The following is a 21242-nucleotide window of genomic DNA, read 5'->3' as shown; positions in this document are numbered from 1 at the left end:
TAGTAATTTGGGGAATTTTATTTGTTTTGTTTTACTTTTTCTATTTTTTATGGTGAGTGGGGGGGACGGGTTGACGGGGATTCCTTATTTTCACATCCCAATGCTGACAGTGTGTGCACTTATTTATTTTACATTATGAACTTCAAATGTCCCCACAAAGATAGTAAAAACTGACATATTTTTAATATAGTGTGTCCATCCACCAGGGGAAACAATGAAAACATATTATTAAAATAGTAATGTAATGTAATGTGTATCATGTATGTCCATACAGCCAAACGCTTCACAATCATGAGGCGGGGTCTCTCCACTCCATGATGGGTGAGGGCTGATGGAGGGAATTTAACCAGGACACCAGGGTTACACCCCTACTAGTTAGGAGAAGTGCCATGGGATTATTAATGACCACAGAGAGTCAGGACAAGTTTAACGCCTCATCCGAAAGACGGCGCTCACTGACAATATAGTGTTCCCTTCACTATACTGGGGCATTAGGCGCACACAGACCAGGTTGAGCACCCCCTGCTGGCCTCACTAACACCACTTCCAACAGCAACCTAGTGTTCCCATGTGGTCTCCAGTCCAGGTACTGACCAGGCTCAGCCCTGCTTAGCTTCAGTGAGTAACCGCTCTTGGGCTGCAGGGTGACATGGCTGTGAAACATGTTTACCTAAAATTTTAAACATGCAACATGTTTCTGTGAATTACAGGTTTAGGAATTTAGGCTTTAGTAGACAGAAAATACTATTATGTCATGTTATAAAGCTGACAAAGATGATAATACAAACATGCTTGTGTGTGCATGTGTGTGTTTGTCAATTCTACATTATGAGCTCCAAATGTCCCCACAAAAATAGTAGAACCATATATTTTTAACACTGACACACGCAAGACAAGTCTATTCTGGTCAGAAATATAACCATGCTCAATACACACACACAAAAGTCACATATACAGACACACACACATTGTGACTGGGGTCTTCATTAATATTATATGTGGCTCCATCTGCCTGTTGTCGTTTTGTAGAAATGAATGCCTGTAGCATCAACACACACACATACACACTCAAACATACGTTCAGTGCATTCGATTCTGTAGTGAACATGTTGATAGACCTGAGAAAGACAAACACGCAAGACACAAAATGACATATCTGTAAATAAGAGAGCGCAAATGACTACACGCTTCTGCTGCGTCATGCAGGACGGCTATTCGTCCTCCAGTGAATTCAGATACCGTCACTTTAAGAGCTGCAATTTACAGCATGCATTTATAATATCTGTGCGAGTGTGTGTGTGTGTGTTTCTGCATGTCACGTCAGAAGAACAAACTGCACAGATGGCAACACACACAGTCTCAGCAGAGAGCGACACACACACACGCACACACCTCCTGTCACATGATCTCTGTTTGGGTTCTACATGCACATTCACAATTGCTGCTAGATGGAGAAGCTAATAAACTCAGACTTCAGCACACTATCCATCATATGTCAGCGTGATCACAGTGTGATGACAGACATTTCATTATGAGCTCGTACATGAACACTGTATGTAATGTGTGTGTGTGTGTGTGTGATCACGTGTTTCTGCTGATGACCTTCATCATCCAATAACAACATGAAGTGATTGAGGAGCAAGTTTAAAAGGATAAATGACTCATTACTATCATTAAAATTTTAATTTCTAATATATATATATTTCTAATTATATTTATATATATATATATATATTTACATTTTTATTATATACTATTTAAATATTACTGTATTTTATTATTATGTATTTAATAATGCTTTAATATTCATAATACATATACACTCACCGGGCAGTTTATTAGGTACACCTTGCTATGACCGGGTTGGACCCGTTTTTGCCTCCAGAACTGCCTTAATCCTCTGTGGCGTAGATTCATCAAGGTACTGGAAATATTCCTCAAAGATTTTGCTCCATATTGACATGATAGTCTGCAGATTTGTCTGCTGCACATCCATGATGTGAATCTCCGGTTCCACCACATCCCAAAGCTGCTCTATTGGATTGAGCTCTGGTGACTATGGAGGCCATTTGAACACAGTGAACTCATTGTCATGTTCAAGAAAGCAGTCTGAGATGATTCACGCTTTATGACATGGTGTGTTATCCTGCTGGAAGTAGCCATCATAAGATGGAGACACTGTGCTCATAAAGGGATGGACATGGTCAGCAGCAATACTCAGGTAGGCTGTGGTGTTGACACGATGCTCAATCGGTACTAATGGACCCAAATGGTGCCAAGAAAATCTCCCCAACACCATTACACACAAATTCTGACCCGACGATCCCCATATGGCAGCAGAAATGGAGACTCATCAGAGCAGCAACGTTTCTCCAATCTTCTATTGTCCAGTTTTGGTGAGTCTGTGTGAATTGTAGCCTCAGTTTCCTGTTCTTAGCTGACAGGAGCGGCACCCGGTGTGCTCTTCTGCTGCTGTAGTCCATCCGCCTCAAGGTTGGACGTGTTGTGTGTTCAGAGATGCTCTTCTGCAGAGCTCGGTTGTAACGAGTGCTTATTTGAGTTACTGTTGCCTTTCTATCAGCTGGAACCAGTCTGGCCATTCTCCTCTGACCTCTGGCCTCATCAACAAGGCATTTGCGCCCACAGAACTGCCGCTCACTGGATATTTCCTCTTTGTCAGATCATTCTCTGTAAACCCTAGAGATGGTTGTGTGTGAAAATCCTTAGCAGTTTCTGAAATACTGAGACCAGCCAGTCTGGCACCAACAACCATGCCACGTTCAAAGTCACCTAAATCCCCTTTCTTCCTCATTCTCATGCTCGCTTTGAACCGCAGCAGATCGTCTTGATCATGTCTACATGCCTAAATGCATTGAGTTGCTGCAGTGTGATTGGCTGATTAGAAATTTGCGTTAACGAGCAGTTGGACAGGTGTACCTAATAAAGTGGCCGGTGAGTGCACATTGTAATAAGGACTTTGATTGTAAAGGTAAAAATCTGTCAAATTGATATAGTAAATGTGTAACCTGTTTATTAGTAACTTTCCTTAATATATACATTGAAGAGTCATACATTGACATTTTTAATTTTGTTGACATTACTATGGTTCTCTTTAGATTTAGTTGATTTCAGCTACGTACATTAAAGTTTATGTGACATCTAAACTTGATAAATAATGTTCAGTGCTTTAGTTTAGTGCGCACACACAAACTTATACACATGCAAACACAAACATGCTTAAATACACAAAAAAATCTAAACTTATTAATGTATTCATCAAAGCATTAAAGTGACAGCACACACATTTACACTCTCTCAAAAAGTCATGGACATGCCTATAGTCACTTTGTAACTTCACATATCACAGTGATACATTACTATTATTTTTATTTCCTTTCTTGTGCATTATTTTCCTTACCCAGATAGCATATGAATGTGGGCCACTTTAGGCAGTTATGCGGCACTGGTGGTATTCCTTTGGCCCAGACAAAATGAATGTGAACAGTGTCCACCTGTACAATGGCAAAGATTTAAATTCATATTGGGGCCATTTAAGGCAAAGATTTGGCACTTATGGCAAAATGTAATCTGCATGTGAGGCTAATGTGGCCCAAGTGGAAAATGATCAATCTGGCCCAAATGACAGAGGGAAAATGTGGGCCACAGTTGTTAAAATATAGTAGCATAGTCAGTTATGGGTAATCTGGGTCTAAACCTAAAGTGGCTCACACATGTAATGGCAAATGTGGCCCAATTATCTCAAGACAAACGTGGGCCACTTTTGGCAAAAATTTGGCACAGTAAACCCTGGCTATTGTGGCTGTGAGCCTAATGTGGCCCAGAGAAAATATGGCAAATGCGGCCCAGGTTTTATTACAACATATGTGGGCCACTTTTGGCAAATATTTGGCACAGTTAGCTCTGGCTAATGTGGCTGTGAGCCTAAAGCGGCCCAAAAATGTGGCCCAGTTATCTTAAAACAAATGTGGACCACATAGACTAAAGTCACCATCATGGAGAAAAATGATTGCTTTAGTTGGGCTCAGGCCCAGGTTTTTAAAAACATATGTGGGCCACTTTTGGCAAATATTTGGCACAGTAAGCTCTGGCTATTGCGGCTGTGAGCATAATGTGGCCCATAAAAAGTATGGCAAATGCAGCCCAGGTTTTTTAAAACGTATGTGGGCCACTTTTGGCAAATATTCAGCACAGTAAACTCTGGCTAATGCAGCTGTTAGCCTACAGTGGCCCAGAGAAGACATGGCAAATGTGGCCCAGTTATCCTAAAATAAATGTGGCCCACTTTTGGCAAATATTTGGCACAGTTAGCTCTGGCTAATGTGGCTGTGAGCCTAAAGCGGTCCAGAGGAGATATGGCAAATGTGGCCCAGTTATCTTAAAACAAATGTGGACCACATAGACTAAAGTCACTATTATGGAGAAAAGTGTTTGCTTTAGTTGGGCTCATAGCCCTGAACATCTTAATTTAATTTTTCTCTTGGAACGCTGTAACTCTTAAGAACTTTGCTTGAAAGGTTTGTTCAATACAGCAAACAAAATGAAGCGAGGCACAACCTGTGATTAAATAATATAACTCACTGATGTTTACCAATGTTTAATCCATTATTAGAAGTAATAGGCCAGATCTGGGCCAGAATAAAAGCAAACTGTGGCCTAGAATAGGGTTAGTTCGGTTCATTTGGTTGAATTCTGGCTAATATGTGGTATTGCTTTGGCTTACTTGTGGCCTAGATCTGACAAACAGAAGCAGACCGCCGTAGAGCAATCATTCCATTCAGTATGTAGTGTTTGGTGTGGACTGGATCTGGGCCAGTATAAAAGCAAACTGTGGCCCAGAATAGGGTCAGTTCTGGTTCATTTGGTTGAATTCTGGCTAATATGTGGTATTGCTTTGGCTAATTTGTGGCCCAGATCTGACAAAAAGGGGCAGACCGCCGTAGAGCAATCATTCCATTCAGTATGTGGTCCTAATGTAAGTGTCTGGTGTGGGCCAGATCTGGGCCAGAATAAAAGCAAACTGTGGCCTAGAATAGGGTCAGTTCTGGTTCATTTGGTTGAATTCTGGCTAATATGTGGTATTCCTTTGGCTTATTTGTGGCCCAGATCTGACAAACAGGAGCAGACCGCCATAGAGCAATCATTCCATTCAGTATGTGGTCCAGATTTAAGTGTCTGGTGTGGGCCGGATCTGGGCCAAAATAAAAGCAAACTGTGGCCTAGAATAGGGTCAGTTCTGGTTCATTTGGTTGAATTCTGGATAATATGTGGTATTGCTGTGGCTTATTTGTGGCCCAGGTCAGACAAACAGTGGCAGACCGCCCTAGAGCCAACATTCCATTCATTCTGTGGTCCAGATGTAAGTGTCTGGTGTGGGCCGGATCTGGGCCAGAATAAAAGCAAACTGTGGCCCAGAATAGGGTTAGTTCTGGTTCATTTGATGAATTCCGGCTAATATGTGGTATTGCTGTGGCTTATTTGTGGCCCAGATCTGACAAACAGGAGCAGACCGCCGTAGAGCCATCATTCCATTCAGTATGTGGTCCAGATGTAAGTGTCTGGTGTGGGCCGGATCTGGGCTAGAATAAAAGCAACCTGTGGCCCAGAATAGGGTCAGTTCTGGTTCATTTGGTTGAATTCTGGCTGATATGGGATATTGCTATGGCTTAATTGTGGCCCAGATCTAGCAAACAGGAGCAGACCGCCCAAGTACCATCATTCCATGCGGTATGTGGGCCGGATGTAAGTGTCTAGTGTGGGCCGGATTTGAGCCACATGAATTTTGCTAGCTGGCTATGTATTTACTGTTTATTAATTACTTAAATAAGGTGTAGCTGGATGCCTGGGTTTAGTTGGCCTTTTCATTTGATGTATGTTTACAGCTCTTTTGAACCGACTGAACTTTACTGTATTTTTGCTCAATGTGCTGCATGTTGATGTCCCTGGTGAGCAGAAGAGCTTCTTTCAGAACCTGTGTTCAGTGTGACGTCTCTGCGTGTGTCTGATGTGTTCAGGAGAGCAGCGGCGCTCAGGCTAATTCTGCTATAATCCATGTAACAGAACTCGGATCAAATCCAGATTATCTGAACCTGCTGTAATCCATCACAGACGGCTACGAGGCTAATAAACACTCATATGCATGTCCTGCGATCATCACAACACAAGATAATGACAGCCGTGCATTTCCGTGTGATATTCTGTGCATTAGTACAACACCAGAACAGCATTACCAATCATTCATTTGGACTAATTCTGACATGTATTCCCTGGCCTTATTTCAATACCATCAAAATAATTAACAGCCATTAAAAACAAATGCTTCTTTTTGTTAAACAGCCACACGCAAATGTCACTACATTGTTTCGAGAGAAATAAATAAAACCATCCAAATCAATAAACAGCCCTGCAGAGAGCACTTTACCACTGCACATTTCCCTCTAAACACATACCTATTCATTAATCCAGACAACCCATAATAGCTTTGTAGTGTTTATTATAGTATATTGTATCATAATATATTTATCTGGAGCGTTCTCGGAAATTAATCTTCCTCCATTGTGTGAATAATTCCATAAAATGTAAAGGAGCCATATACTGCATTGATTCAACAAGATTAACTCTTTGATATCTACATAGTAGGTATGAGTTAAATGCTCAGTGATTACTCCATAAATACCCCTAGAATCAGAAGCTCCTTATTGACCATATTTGGAATGGTCATGAATATTAATGAGCTCTGCTCTGATGCAGCTCTCACTGCTCTCTCTCTCTCTCTCTCTCCCACACATGCATACATATGCACACAGGATGATGTAATCAGAAATAAACTTGTGCAAAATAGTTGAACAAACTGATTAGATTGTTAAATCTTACTAACTTAAGTGGTGGTGAGGTTTATTTTGCTTAGATTGAGCGAATGAGCAATCTAATATATCAATCGCCAGAGTAAACTATTTTGCTGCAGAGTTGTGTTGTTGAAAAGTTATAATGAAACTAGACAAAAGAGACCAACTGAGATGTATTGTGCTGTATTTTGAAGTTACAATGTTAATGTAAACACAGCCAGGAATTAATATCAAGCTCTGCATAAATGGATGACGTTTAATAAAGTGTTGCTATTCTTTCACTTCAGAAAAATCGCATTAAGGCCTGAGTCATAAGACACAACGCTTATACGTGCATTAAACACAATACTCCGTCTTCTACATGTGCTGTCTCATATTACAAACACAAATTTCCCAATAATCGCTATAAATTAACAAAAGGTACAGTTAAACATATTTTTGGCCTTATCATACATCTAAAAGGTGCAACGTAATTGTTTGCTAGTTTCATCGTGGCGCAAGAGTTGTTTTGGCATTTTGCGCCACGCTGTTTAAAAAGCAAATGCATTTGCGCTCATATGTGCGCCCATAGGCGTTCTGGTCTAAAAAAGGAGGCGTGTTGAGGGGCGTTGCTATTTTGAGGAATCTAAATATATTGTTCTATAGACCAGATCAAACCAGGTCTATAGTCCAGTGCAGAGCGCATTAGTTGAAGTCAGAATTATTAGCCCCTTCGATTTTTTTTCTTCCTTTTTAAATATTTCCCAAATGATGTTTAACAGAGCAAGGAAATGTTCACATTATGTCTGATAATATTTTTTCTTCTGGAGAAAGTCTTATTTATTTTATTTCGGCTAGAATAAAAGCAGTTTTTAATTTTTTAAACACCATTTTAGGGACAAAATTATTAGCCCCTTTAATCTATATATTTTTTCGATAGTCAACAGAACAAACCACTGTTATACAATAACTTGCCTAATTACCCTAACCTGCCTAGTTAACTTAACTAATCTAGTTAACCCTTTAAATGTCACGTTAAGCTCTTGAAAAATATCTAGTAAAATATTATTTACAGTCATGATGGTTAAGGTTAAATAAATCCATTATTAGAAAAGAGTTATTAAAACTATTATGTTTAGAAATGTGTTGAAAAAATCTGCTCTCCGTTACACAGAAATTGGGGGAAAAATAAACAAGCGGTCTAATAATTCAGGGGGGCTAATAATTCTGACTTCAACTGTATATATATATATATATATATATATATATATATATATATATATATATATATATATATATATATATATATATATATATATATATATATATATATGATATAAATATAAATGATTAAAATATTACAAAAAATATTATTGTCTAGCCTACATAAATATAAAAACCATACTTTCATGCCTTCTTCATCTTGGGGGCTTTTTTTCAGTTTATTCATGACAATTTGCTTTTGTAAAATATTATTGTCACAATCACCAGCGACCTCTAACCATCAGCGGTCGCTGGAAAACATTCAATCTCATAGAACTACAAATCTGCTTGTCAATGGACTACATAATCAGTCAAGCCACACACAAACACACTCACTCCTGCTTCCTCATTTAGACTGATTACACTCTCACCACCTGAGGATTGTCAAAGACTGATTACACACACTATTTAAGCAATACACACACTCATTCACATTGCCGAGTCTTGTTATCTGCCACAGTGACATTACAACGCGTTTTCCTAGCCCTGTTTTCCCGTGTACTTACCTCACCTAGTTTATTTAGTTATCCCAGTCTGCCGCCTACCTTATGACCTCTCGCCTGTTATTTTAAATACGTTTCTGGATTGCCTTAATACACCTGTTTGCACCCGTATTGACCATTGCTTGCCTGACTATCAGAATAAACCTGTAAGTGGATCCAAACTCAGTTGTCTGTGTCACTCCCCGGTGTTCCAGTTATCATTATTACTAGTATTATTTATTGTATGCAGATTTATATTTGTTTTATTAAAAACAAGCTTAGATTTGCCCACCTGTCAGGTTTTAGACCATATGGGGCACAGCATGTGTGTTTGGATATAACTCGTTTGACGACACTTCGTTATTATTGTTCATTTATTCGTTCGCTGGAGATTAGAACTGAATTTAGAAATAGTTTTGAAACAAATCTTTGCGCTTAACAAACTAAATTAATTATGTATAGGCTAATGGATGTCTGTGCATACAACACATTTCCCTATCCAGTGAAAGTGAAAGTAAATAATGAGGAGGCTCATCTCTCATTCTCGCCTGTAGATGCTCTGTTTTACTGTTTTCTCGCTAGCGTACAGTTTTTCCACTTACAAAGTATGCCATGTATATAGCAAATGCACCATGGCGCAACGCAACTAGCTCTTAAAGGGAATGAGAGACGAGACTCTGATTGGTTTATTCTCAAAACACACCCAGGGTGCCCGGTGGCCCGGGGCCAGCGTGAAAGACGCTCGGGACAGTAGACAGGATTTTTTACTGGCCCCTATCGGCTAGTAACGGTGAACATGCAATTTTTTTCGTAACATGGTAACAACAATTACACCGAAAAGATGGCAACATCTAACTATGAGGCTAAAAGAAAACGTCAGTTTCTAAAGTCTTGGAACCAGACAATTACATGGGTACTAAATTAAGAAACTGGGAGAAAAAAAAGAAAGAAAGAAAAAAAAAAAAAAAGAGTTGTCGGTTTGGCAAGCCATTTTTATAGAAATGATTTAGAATTGCACTAAAATACCAGCACATTTTTCATACTGTTCTTTCGTTTGCATAAAATCAAAATCATTTTGTTCATTATACATTTATTAACATTTTTTAATTGTTTAAATTCTAGATTCATACATTATTTTGCCACATTATTTAAAATATGTGGCTAAGAACTAGCTATTAACCTTTTTTTTTTTTTTTTTTTTTTTTTTAGTGGGGCCAGTGAAAATTTTGGCAGGGCAAGTAAAAACCTCAACCACTGGCCCAGTAGAAAAAATCCTTAGCGTTGAACCCTGACACCTATAACTCATTAAGAGAATAAGCTCAACCCTGTTAGACCATGCGCCACGGCGCAGAGCGGATTTTTTCGTCCTTAAAATAGCAAAAGTGGATTCTGACACGCCCTTAATGCGTTTGCGCCCTGCGCTTTAGACTTTGCACGTGGATCGTCAAAATAGAGCCCCTTATGTCTCTTCGGAGAGGTGCAGAGTAAATCTATAATCTGTATATCCTGCATTTTGCATTCAGACAAGCTCTAAAGTGATGACTGGTTGAGTTGTTCTTGAGTAACGCATAGAAAACAAACTGGCTGACTTTGACTTTGCTGTGTCTCTCGTTTTCAAAATAAGAGTCCCACACACAGAGTAAAAATATGAAAATATGCAAAATATCAGTCTGTGTTTTGGCTTTCCTAATAGTGTGGTGTGATGTAGAAAATGACCTAAAATACATGCTAATTTTGAGGGCATGCACTGAGTAAAACAAAAGTATTGTGTTCTGATTGGCCTGTTTATCACCAAGTTTTTACACTCCATTTATATGAGAATGAAGAAACAATGGTGTTTGAGGCTCACGGTATGGCCAAGTCCATATACTGATGTCTAACTATTTGACTAGGCCTATGTATATCCAGATTTTCTTTAAAGGCCACCTTTACGTTCATTATTGAATGTTATACATGTCCAGGAATTGCACCAAAGTAGCAGTTAAACTGAATATTTGAGATGTGCACACTGAGGATTGACCCTGAAAGCAAATGCAGCAGCTGTAGATGTTGATGACGGACGGTTATATGATGCCTGAGGGCTGAGGTCACAGCAGATAAACATTAAACACAAGGCCAAATGCAGGAGACTCAGATGCTGTCTATGTAGGCGCCTCAGTAGTGCTCATTACAGAGTGCTCTCAGTTTCTCATCATCATCATCATCCTCAGGTCTCTTGAGGATGGAGACACTGAACAGTGCTGAATCACGCTGAGATTAGACAGCAGGTACGACAGGCAGCTGGACTCACATCAGGACCGATGGCAGCAGATTAAAGCTCAAGCGTACAGTCATGACACGATCAACGTGAACACAGCAGAGGATCAGATCTGAGTCTCAGGTATACACTTCACACTCACAGCACTGGATTGAACACAATCTTCAAATGTTCACTTGCTATGTGTGTGTGTTCACATATTCGTATGTGCATTTTAGAATATTGCATAAGATACACATTTAAGATACACATAAAAGATACACATTTATTCATTTTCCTTCAGCTTAGTGTCTGATTTATCAGGTCGCCACAGCAGAATGAACCACCAACTATTCCATGTTTTACACAGCAGATGCCCTTCCAGCTGCAACCCAATACTGGGAAACACCCATACACACACAATCACACACATACACTATGGCATATTTTATCTTACCCAATTTGCCTGTACCGAAAGTGTTTGGACTTGTGGGGGAAAGCGGAGCACCCGGAGGAAACCCACAGCAAAACGGAGAGTGCATACAAACTCCACACAGAAATGCCAATTGGCCCTGCTGAGGCTTGAACCAGCATTTTTCTTGCTGTAAGGTGATTGTGCTACCCACTGTGGCACCGCGTCGCCGACATTGAAATGAAATGTTCATCATTTTATATTGTTGAAAAAGAGATAAATATTTAAAAATGTATATATTAAATGTGAAATATATTTATTTGTTTACATATAGTCAGTAAAACACGTTTCAGTGTTTATTAAACTCATTTTGTCATCGTCTGTTTCGTTTAAAATCTTTAAATTTAATATCAAGCCTTGAAGGGCAAATACTTTATTTAATTCATAGGGCATATAATTCAATAAATACGATTCAATATTTCATATTAAGCATAAAATGTCAGAAATATTAACATATTAATTCGATAAAATTAACATCTGCACTGGACAAAAATATTTAGCCCAGCCTTGTAAGTTCAATTTGAACAAGAAAAAATATTCATCCTAAAACATGAAATAAACGTTATAGAAACCAAAATGTAACTTTCTCAAGCATCAACATATTGTTACAACACCAAATTATATATTTCTTGGTTGTATTTCTTGAAAAATAATGCTTCAGTGAATAATCTGCCAGATAGAACCTTATAATTCCAAGCGGAAAATGACTTTTCAGAGTGAGAAGGTTCTATCTGCATGTACCGTGTTTTTTTTTTACTCCAATTTGCAAATGTAACTGAACTTTGATCATTTGCATTTAGAGAACCCTTAGGATCTCTGTCATGTTAATGTGTGAAAGAGAACTGTTACACACACGTTGTTTGCTATATGGAATGCAAAAACTTTAAAGCTCAATATCTCAAAATCATTCAGAACGCAGATAAAACCTTATAATTCTAAGGTGACGATTTGTAGTTTATCAGGAAATGACGTCAGTGTGACGATGAGAACATGAATCTGTTCATTGGAGGATCTTGACAATAGCCTCTTTCACACAGTGATACCGGTAAATATCTGGAAAATTAACCAGAAATGAGCTCTAAACGGCTGCGCTTGTGTTTGTAAACATTTGACTACATCACAAACTCTTTCAATGGACCAGTATTGAGTACAACTCCAATGAAAACATATAGAGGAACACTTTCGCATGTCAAGATGTTCATGATATGTGTGCTGGCGCTATGGGCGCTCACGTGCACACGCAAAGCTTGAAGGTAAACAAACAACGGAATATCATAAACATTTTATCGATAATTATTTACACAGTTGGCATTAAGAAGGAACATATAAACGTTATCTGACTAACATCTAGCTGCTAAAGGTGTCTGGAAAAATATTCAAAGGCTTTTATTCTCATAAACCACGCGCACGTGAATGCATCTGACTGTTGTGATTGGCTAAAGCAGGAGTCTAACGTCAGCACGTTCTAGACAGGGACGTGCTCTTTCTGGCAATCTTCCTTCTGCATTCACACAGCGCAGCATTCCAGCAAATTACCGGTAATGTTACAACTTCTCTTTCCGGAAAATAGCCAGAACGAATTTACTGGTATTTTCAAAAAGGCCCTGTTCACACATGTACACCTTTCCAGAAAATTGAAAGGTCTGTATGTGCGAAAGGGGCTTATGACTCAACCAATGATGTGAGCTTGAAACCTAAAAACCTGAAGGACGATTTATATTTTCAAATCTTTTTATTTCAAAAGAAATAATTAAACTCTTCAGTTGTCAGATATTTTTATGCTAATGAGGTCACACATCTGGGAAATACAGCTCTATAGTAACAATCTCAGAAATGTCAGCTCCTAATGCACACACAAAAAAAGCATGGCTGTAAATGTGTGGGCACCCTGTGCTGTAACACCATGGTAGTTCCTGAAAGCGAGTGAATAAGCAGCTGTGAGCATCTCTCAGGATCACAACGCCTGACGCCTGTGGAGTATTTCTGGACTGAAGAGCCTGAATAACTGTGAACGCGTGTAGGAGTGAGAGCTGAGAACTACACTATTGCACACACACTTGTCCTGTCCTGCTGGCTGCAGCTAAAGGCCTGTGTTTGACTTCAGTCAATGACAGCACACAGACCAAGAGGACTTTATGTTTACTTTCCAATCCAGCCGCTATCATCTCTGCTTATACCTGATGCCTCATTAATCTGCTCATAATAATCACATCAGCAGCTCTGATCATCTCAATCACTGATTGGATTCAGAATTCGAAGCTCTTCAGTGCATCGAGATCATTTACTGACACCAAAAAAACTAATATCTAAACAATTATGACATTAAAGACACAGTGAGTGTCTTCAGAAAGTCTCTTCACATTCTGATAGCAGTGATTAAAGTAAATGATCTAAATGAGCAATATCACACGAGTAGCAGTGCAATATGGCTGTATATCAGCACTGGCGGGAGGCGTGCGTTGGCACAAGGCCGCAGGCTGAGGCGTGCAATCCACCAGTGCTAATATACAGCCATATCGCACTGCTACGAGTGTGATATTGGGTTTATACAACAGTTCGATGGCACAATCGTGTATATAAATAAGAAAATCAAACACAGAGTCTAAAACCCTTTTGTATTAGGAACTACTTTCTTCCGCCATTCATTCACATCTGCAGCTGACGTCAGAACAGCAGAAGCCGTTACTCATTCACCAACGTCACTTTAGAGCTAATGTTTGAATGACTCTGTCTAAAGTGATGACAGAACTGCTGATTTTTGCTCACACTTTAAGATTATGAGGCTGAACGTGACATGAAATGCCATCCATCTACAGAGATATCATCCTACAGTGTTACAGTCTACAGCAGGGCTATTCGATTGGCGGCCCGCGGGTCAAACCCGGCCCCCGAAGCAATTTGTTCTGGTCCTCCAAATAGTGACTAAGACATCAAAAATAAATTTAGTTCAGTCGAAAAACGACCGCTATAGCTATGAAGTGACGTGCATCTGTTCAACTCAGTATGAGCTGCAGAGGCTGCGCAGAGCGTGAGTCACCATAAGCGAGTGGTGTGGACAGCCGAAAACATTTGCATTTGTTTTGTAGAAAATGCCTTTTGTATAATGCACTGTGATCATTAATAGGGATGCAACGATTAGCTGATTTCACTATTAACTGCGCTTTAATTCGTCACAGTTAATTAATCGTAAAGGCTTCTCTAAGCCGCTTTTCTGTTGCACGGAAAAGTTATGACAAGTTGCCAACTGTGCGCAAGTTTAAGGTTCTAAGCATGTACACCGAGGCTAATACGCACGCACACCGGATTAACTATAGCAGCGGCCGTTCCCATATCAAGTCTTTTCCGCTTGCAAGTTTGTTATTTCTAATGTAAGAATGACAAAATGCACGCACAAGCAGTGCAACAGGCTTGCCTCTGTCCAGGCGCACGCAGTAGAAAACATCTCACAGTGAGAGTTGTGCGTGCCTTTCAGTGCAATGTAAACAAAATATATGTAAGACGAATTATTATTAAAATGATTATGTACGCATGAACCCAGATGATAACAACTAAATAGCTAGTTCCCTGTTATAAAGATTGTTGTTCTAAATTACATTAGACGTGATTACCGTGAAAGCACGATTATTCTTCAGACTATCTATAGTCTATCTATAATGTTGCATCACTAATTGTTCTGCTGTTCAAAACATCACATATGAATTTGTCTAAATGTAGAAGAAGCCTATTTCAGCAATGCACTGCTTTTGTTGTGCGAAATACAACATTTTGAATGTTTGTAAACAAAAAAAGTCAATTGGACAATGCAGTTGTTTTAAAATACAATATATTCACATTTTAATGTAGAAAAAGCCAACGTGGGCGTCTTTATGAGCACAAATACAGCATATGGGCTCTTATATGCAGTTGTGTCATCACTCATATAGCATGTCATATCTCTCCGGTCCTTCGTTTGGGATGCTTTTCATGAACCGGCCCCCATGCCAAACTAATTGAATAGCCCTGGTCTACAGTGTGTCTCTGTTGCAATTGGGATTTTACAATAATTAACCCCGAAAATTACAACGAATCCATTAACGTTACCAGACTGCTGTTGTGTTTGCGATGAGGAAAAACGCTAAACACGTGCGGGCTTTGCTTATTTCAATCTGCCAACACAACACACATTCCTGATATGCGAGCAAATCGGTATAAATACAGCACTACAGCATACAAAGAGAAAGAGATCATCTAACCTGCCAACATGTCTCTGGAAACCCAGGAAACAGGGCCAGATGGAATCTGTGGATGTTTTTTGCTATTTCGGCGGAGAATTTTGGTAAAAATCTGCAGATTTCTGAGGAATTATTTTGGTATTTTGGGAGTATCCAGCGGAGTATCATAACTAAAACCTTAATATATGAAATAAAGAGTAATAAAATAGCGAATAAAAACTGAATAAATTCAGATTTACACATCAATTATTAAACAGAATTAATGATGGGCTAAAAATCTGCAGAAATCTACGCGCACAGATTCCGTGTAGGCCTAATAATTAGCCCCCCTGTTTATTTTTTAGTTTTCTCCAATTTCTGTTTAAAGGAGAGAAGATTTTTTTCAACACATTTCTAAAAATAATAGTTTTAATAACTCATTTCTAATAACGGATTTATTTTATTTATTTATTTTAATATTATAATATTAGACAAGATATTCTTCAAGACACTTCTGTACAGCTTAAAGTGACATTTCAAGGCTTAACTATGTTAATTAGGTTAACTGGTTAGGTTAGGTTATTTAGGCAGGTCATTGTATAATGATGGTTTGTTCTGTAGGCTCAAAAAAAACAAATAGCTTTAAGGGGCTAATAATTTTGTCCTTAAAATTGTGTTTAAAAAATAAAAAACTGCTTTTATTCTAGCCGAAATAAAACAAATAAGACTTTTTCCAGAAGAAAAAATATTATCAGACATACTGGGAAAATTTCCTTGCTCTGTCAAACATCATTTGGGAAATATAAATAAAAAAAAATCATTAAAAATATTAATTCTGACTTCAACTGTATACTACTCACGGCCTCAAATGATGACAGAATTCAGAATTCCTGAAGACTTCAGGAACTATAAATTACAATCATCATGGGCAAGCAGCACAGATCAGCTAAATCTCAACTAGTTACCTAGTTTTCTCTCCAGGTCATATCAAAGTGTTGATATGAATTTTAGAGCTAGAAAGCAGGAGCTGCTGTAGCAGATCAGAGACTGAGTCATTCAAGCATGTGATTCCTCTCAGCAGAAGAGCTTGAACTTCTGCTCACTATAGTGTGGGTGGACAACCGTCAAACATTCACACACACACACACACACACACATATATATATATATATATATATATATATATATATATATATATATATATATATATTAAGGGTGTCACGATCCTCCAAATCCTCGGTTCGATTACATTTTCGATTCTAAAGGCACGATTCGATTCGATTTTCGATTATGAATAATTAATTAATTAATGACCAATTAATTATTAGTAGCCTACCGTTTAAACTACCTGACCTGCATGGTCTTTGTTTTACCCATAAACAAATTCATCAATTTACAATAAACAAAGCATCAATTTCGATCGATTTCGATTAAAAATCGAAATCATGACACCCCTAATTTATATATATATATATATATATATATATATATATATATATATATATATATATATATATATATATACAGTTGAAGTCAGAATTATTAGCCCCCTTCAAATTTTTTTCTTCTTTTTTTAATATTTCCCAAATTATGTTTAACAGAGCAAGGAAATTTTCACAGTATGTATGATAATATTTTTTCTTCTGAAAAAAATCTAATTTGTTTTATTTTGGCTAGAATAAAAGCAGTTTTTAATTTTTTAAACACCATTTTAGGGACAAAATTATTAGCCTCTTTAAGCTATATTTTTTCTCGATAGTTTACAAAACAAACCATTGTTATACAATAACTTGCCTAATTAGCCTAACCTGCCTCGTTAACCAAATTACCTTAGTTAAGCCATTAAGTGTCACTTTAAGCTGCATAGAAGTGTCTTGAAAAATATCTAGTAAAATATTATTTACAGTCATTATGGCAAAGATAAAATAAATCAGTTTTTAGAGATGAGTTATTAAAAATATTATGCTTAGAAATGTGCTGAAAAAACCTTCTCTCCATTATATATATATATATATATATATATATATATATATATATATATATATATATATATATATATATATATATATATCGATAAATATCTATATCTATAGATAGATAGATAGATAGATAGATAGATAGATAGATAGATAGATAGATAGATAGATAGATAGATAGATAGATAGATAGATAGATAGATAGATAGATAGATAGATAGATAGATAGATAGATAGATAGATAGATAGATAGATAGATAGATAGATAGACACAATCCACAGGCAAATTCACTAGGGGTGTAACAGTAAAAATTATGCAAGGTTTGGGTTGTATCATGGTTTTAGGGTAACAATTTTGGTAGTTGTTTCAAGTAAAAAAATAATAAAGGACTATCTATCTATAGGCAAAGGTGCGTATGATTCCATTCATTCATTTATTTTCCTTCAGCTTAGTCTCTTTATTTATCTGGGGTCACCACAGCGGAATGAACCGCCAACTTATCCGGCACATTTTACACAGCGGATGCCCTTGCAGCTGCAACCCAGTACTGGGAAACATCCATACACTCTAACATTAACACACATACACTACGGCCAATTTAGTTCATCAATTCCCTAATGGCGCATGTGTTTGGACTGTGGGGCAAACCAGAGCACCCGGAGGAAACCCACACCAACATGCATACCCCACACAGAAACGCCAACTGATCAAGCCGGGACTCATACCAGCAACCTTCTTACTGTAAGGTGACAGTGCTAACCACTGAGCCACTGTGTCACCCGAATACAATAAACATGATAGTAAAATAAACAGTGCTTTTTAAGTTTTTCAGGCTTAAATCCACACTCTAAAAAACGTTGGGTTATTTATTTAACTCAATAGTTAAAAATATTTGGTGCTCTGTTGGGTTATTTTGAACCTCTATTTGGGTTATTTATTATTAATTCAACTAGTTGGGTTAAATGTTTGGTGCTTTGTTAAGGTATTTTTAGCCTTTGTTGGGTTATTTATTTATTAACTCAACCAGTTGGGTTAAAAACTTTGAATTTCAACAGTGAGCTGATTTAACTGACCCAGAACAGCTGTATTAATGTGCGTACATAATGTTGTTTTAGCGCTATAAAGTTTATTTTAGCTGAAACGCAATAACAATGTTGTTTTTTTATCAAATTATCTCTCGTGTTTTTTGTTTCACCACTTTGTTAAAATAGTTGCGTTAAAAAAACAACAACATATAACCAGTGGCGGTTCTAAGGGGGGGCCTGGGGGGGCCGGTGCCCCCGTGTCAACAAGCCTCTGGCCCCCCTAAATTTGGACGTGTATTTTTGTGTCTAAACGCAACGGAGAAGCAATATCAGCCATCATTGGCGCGCGCTCTTGGTGTCGCGTGCACTCGCTCTGTCTGCTTTTGCGCACTCTCGCTTTATTACGGTGCTGCACGCATCAGTTTCTCGCATTTGTCAGAAGTTAACCCCCAAATTGACACAGGTAATAAGATTCAACTTTAGTCATGTTCATGTTGTGAAACACAATCAAAATGTCCACTGTTGATGATATTAAACTTCTGTTTTCAATAGCGATTTTTACACTTTTAATAGAGGAAGTCCTCGGCTATGCAGGCTATTATTAATCAGAGATTGAGTGTAAGTTAACGTTAAATAGTTTTACGTTAGGAAATGCAGTCTTGAACTTACAAACAGTCGGCAAGCCGGAGAACAGATGAAGCACAGTGATCCAGTTTAATTTTCAGTCACGTAAAAGTCATATTCAACTCGTTCAGTTTTGCCTTTGTTCGTTTTGTGATTTCAGTTGTGGCATAAAGCATGAATCTTTAACACATGATTTATTTACAACACATTTTTAAACAATAGTTTAACTTATTAATTTCTAAAAACTACTTTTTTATCTTTCCCATGGTGACAGTCAGTGCGTAAAATTTTACTAGTTATTCTAGATAGTTGTATTCAGATTAAAGTACCTTTATTCTACAGTCTTTGATTCAGAAAGTGTAATTTAAAGACTTCACTAGACTATGTTAACTAGGAAAGTTGGAATAATTAGTCAAGTTATTGTTTAACTGGTTTGTTGTGTGAACAATCAAAAAATACACAGTAAATATTTCTTAAAAGGAGGCTAATAACACTGACTTAAATAAAAATAAAAAAAATTAAAAACTGCTTTTATTCAAGAAATAAACTAAGAAAAATAAGAATGAGTTGTGTTTTTTAGGAAATACTGTGAAAATCTCCTTGGTTTGATTTAGATCACTTGGAAAACATTACTGTATTTTAAATTAATGTTATTAAAAATGTTATTTTTTCATTTTGGTATTACTAATACTACTATTAATTTAATAATTATGGCTGTGTAAATAAATAAATGTCTCTGTGTCTTAAAGGTGAGAATGAAGGCCGGATATCGCAAACATGTGTATCATTTCTTCTAAAAAAACAAACAAACTGTAGAGATAAACACATGAAGTAGAGAGAGTGTTTTATCCATTTAATATAGATTGGCTATGAAGTGCTCATTTGTATCATCAATAATTAAGAGTGCTGGTGAAACAGATTTAAAAACCCGACACGGAGAGGAAATTTGATAAAACAAAATAATATTATAGCGCTACAGCTTAACTTTTATAACACAAAAACAAAATTGCGCACGCATATTAATACTGCTGTTCTGTATCAGTTAAATCAGTTGACTGTTGAAATTCAAAATTAACCCAACTGGTTGAGATATTAATAAATAACTTAATAAAGTTAATATAATATAAATATAATATAATATAATAGTATAATATAACATAAATTAATTAAATAATAATAATAATTTAATATAAATAACCAAATAGAGGTTATAAATAACCCAACAATGCACCAAATATTTAACTCAATTAGTTGCGTTATTAATAAATAACCTAATAAAGGTTATAAATAACCCAACAATGCACCAAATATTTAACTCAACTAGTTGCGTTATTAATAAATAACCTAATAAAGGTTATAAATAACTCAACAATGCTCCAAATATTTAACTCAACTAGTTGCGTTATTAATAAATAACCTAATAAAGGTTAAAAATAACCCAACAATGCACCAAATATTTAACTCAACTAGTTGCGTTATTAATAAATAACCAAATAAAGGTTATAAATAACCCAACAATGCACCAAATATTTAACTCAACTAGTTGCGTTATTAATAAATAACCAAATAAAGGTTATAAATAACTCAACAATGCACCAAATATTTAACTCAATTAGTTGCGTTATTAATAAATAACCTAATAAAAGTTAAAAATAACCCAACAAAGCACCAAATATTTAACTCAACTAGTTGCGTTATTAATAAATAACCTAATAAAGGTTATAAATAACCCAACAATGCACCATATATTTAACTCAACTAGTTGCGTTATTAATAAATAACCAAATAAAGGTTATAAATAACCCAACAATGCACCATATATTTAACTCAACTAGTTGCGTTATTAATAAATAACCTAATAAAGGTTATAAATAACTCAACAATGCTCCAAAAATTTAACTCAATTAGTTGCGTTATTAATAAATAACCTAATAAAGGTTAAAAATAACCCAACAAAGCACCAAATATGTTTAACTCAACCATCGGGTTAAATAAATAACTCAACGTCTTTTAGTGCGCAGCTCTTTTAATTTGATGATACAAAGGAGTGCTTCATACAGTCCATCTAAATACAGATAAAAGCGCTTTCTCTACCTCCGTGTTCATTTCTACAGTTTTTTTGCAGGACATG

General features: G+C 36.9%; 1 protein-coding gene and 1 long non-coding RNA gene across 5 annotated transcripts in view; one reads left to right on the top strand and one right to left on the bottom strand.

Annotated features, from left to right (window-relative positions):
- ryr2a (ryanodine receptor 2a (cardiac)) overlaps positions 1 to 21242 on the bottom strand; it is a 282516-nt gene that overhangs the window by 244685 nt on the left and 16589 nt on the right. The gene's annotated exons all lie outside the window — the stretch shown is intronic.
- The window catches only part of LOC147841597 (uncharacterized), an 86758-nt gene that overhangs the window by 54297 nt on the left and 11219 nt on the right, over positions 1 to 21242 (top strand). The window contains exon 2 of the long non-coding RNA XR_015504751.1: positions 327 to 618. This is a non-coding gene — a long non-coding RNA (uncharacterized LOC147841597). The remainder of the gene's footprint in view (positions 1 to 326; positions 619 to 21242) is intronic.

Source organism: Danio rerio, chromosome 12, assembly GCF_052040795.2.
Source record: "Danio rerio strain M-AB ecotype USA chromosome 12, GRCz13ab, whole genome shotgun sequence".
Lineage (NCBI taxonomy): Eukaryota > Metazoa > Chordata > Actinopteri > Cypriniformes > Danionidae > Danio > Danio rerio.
Note: the sequence above shows the minus strand (reverse complement) of the source record. Positions and strands in the feature narration are given on the sequence as shown.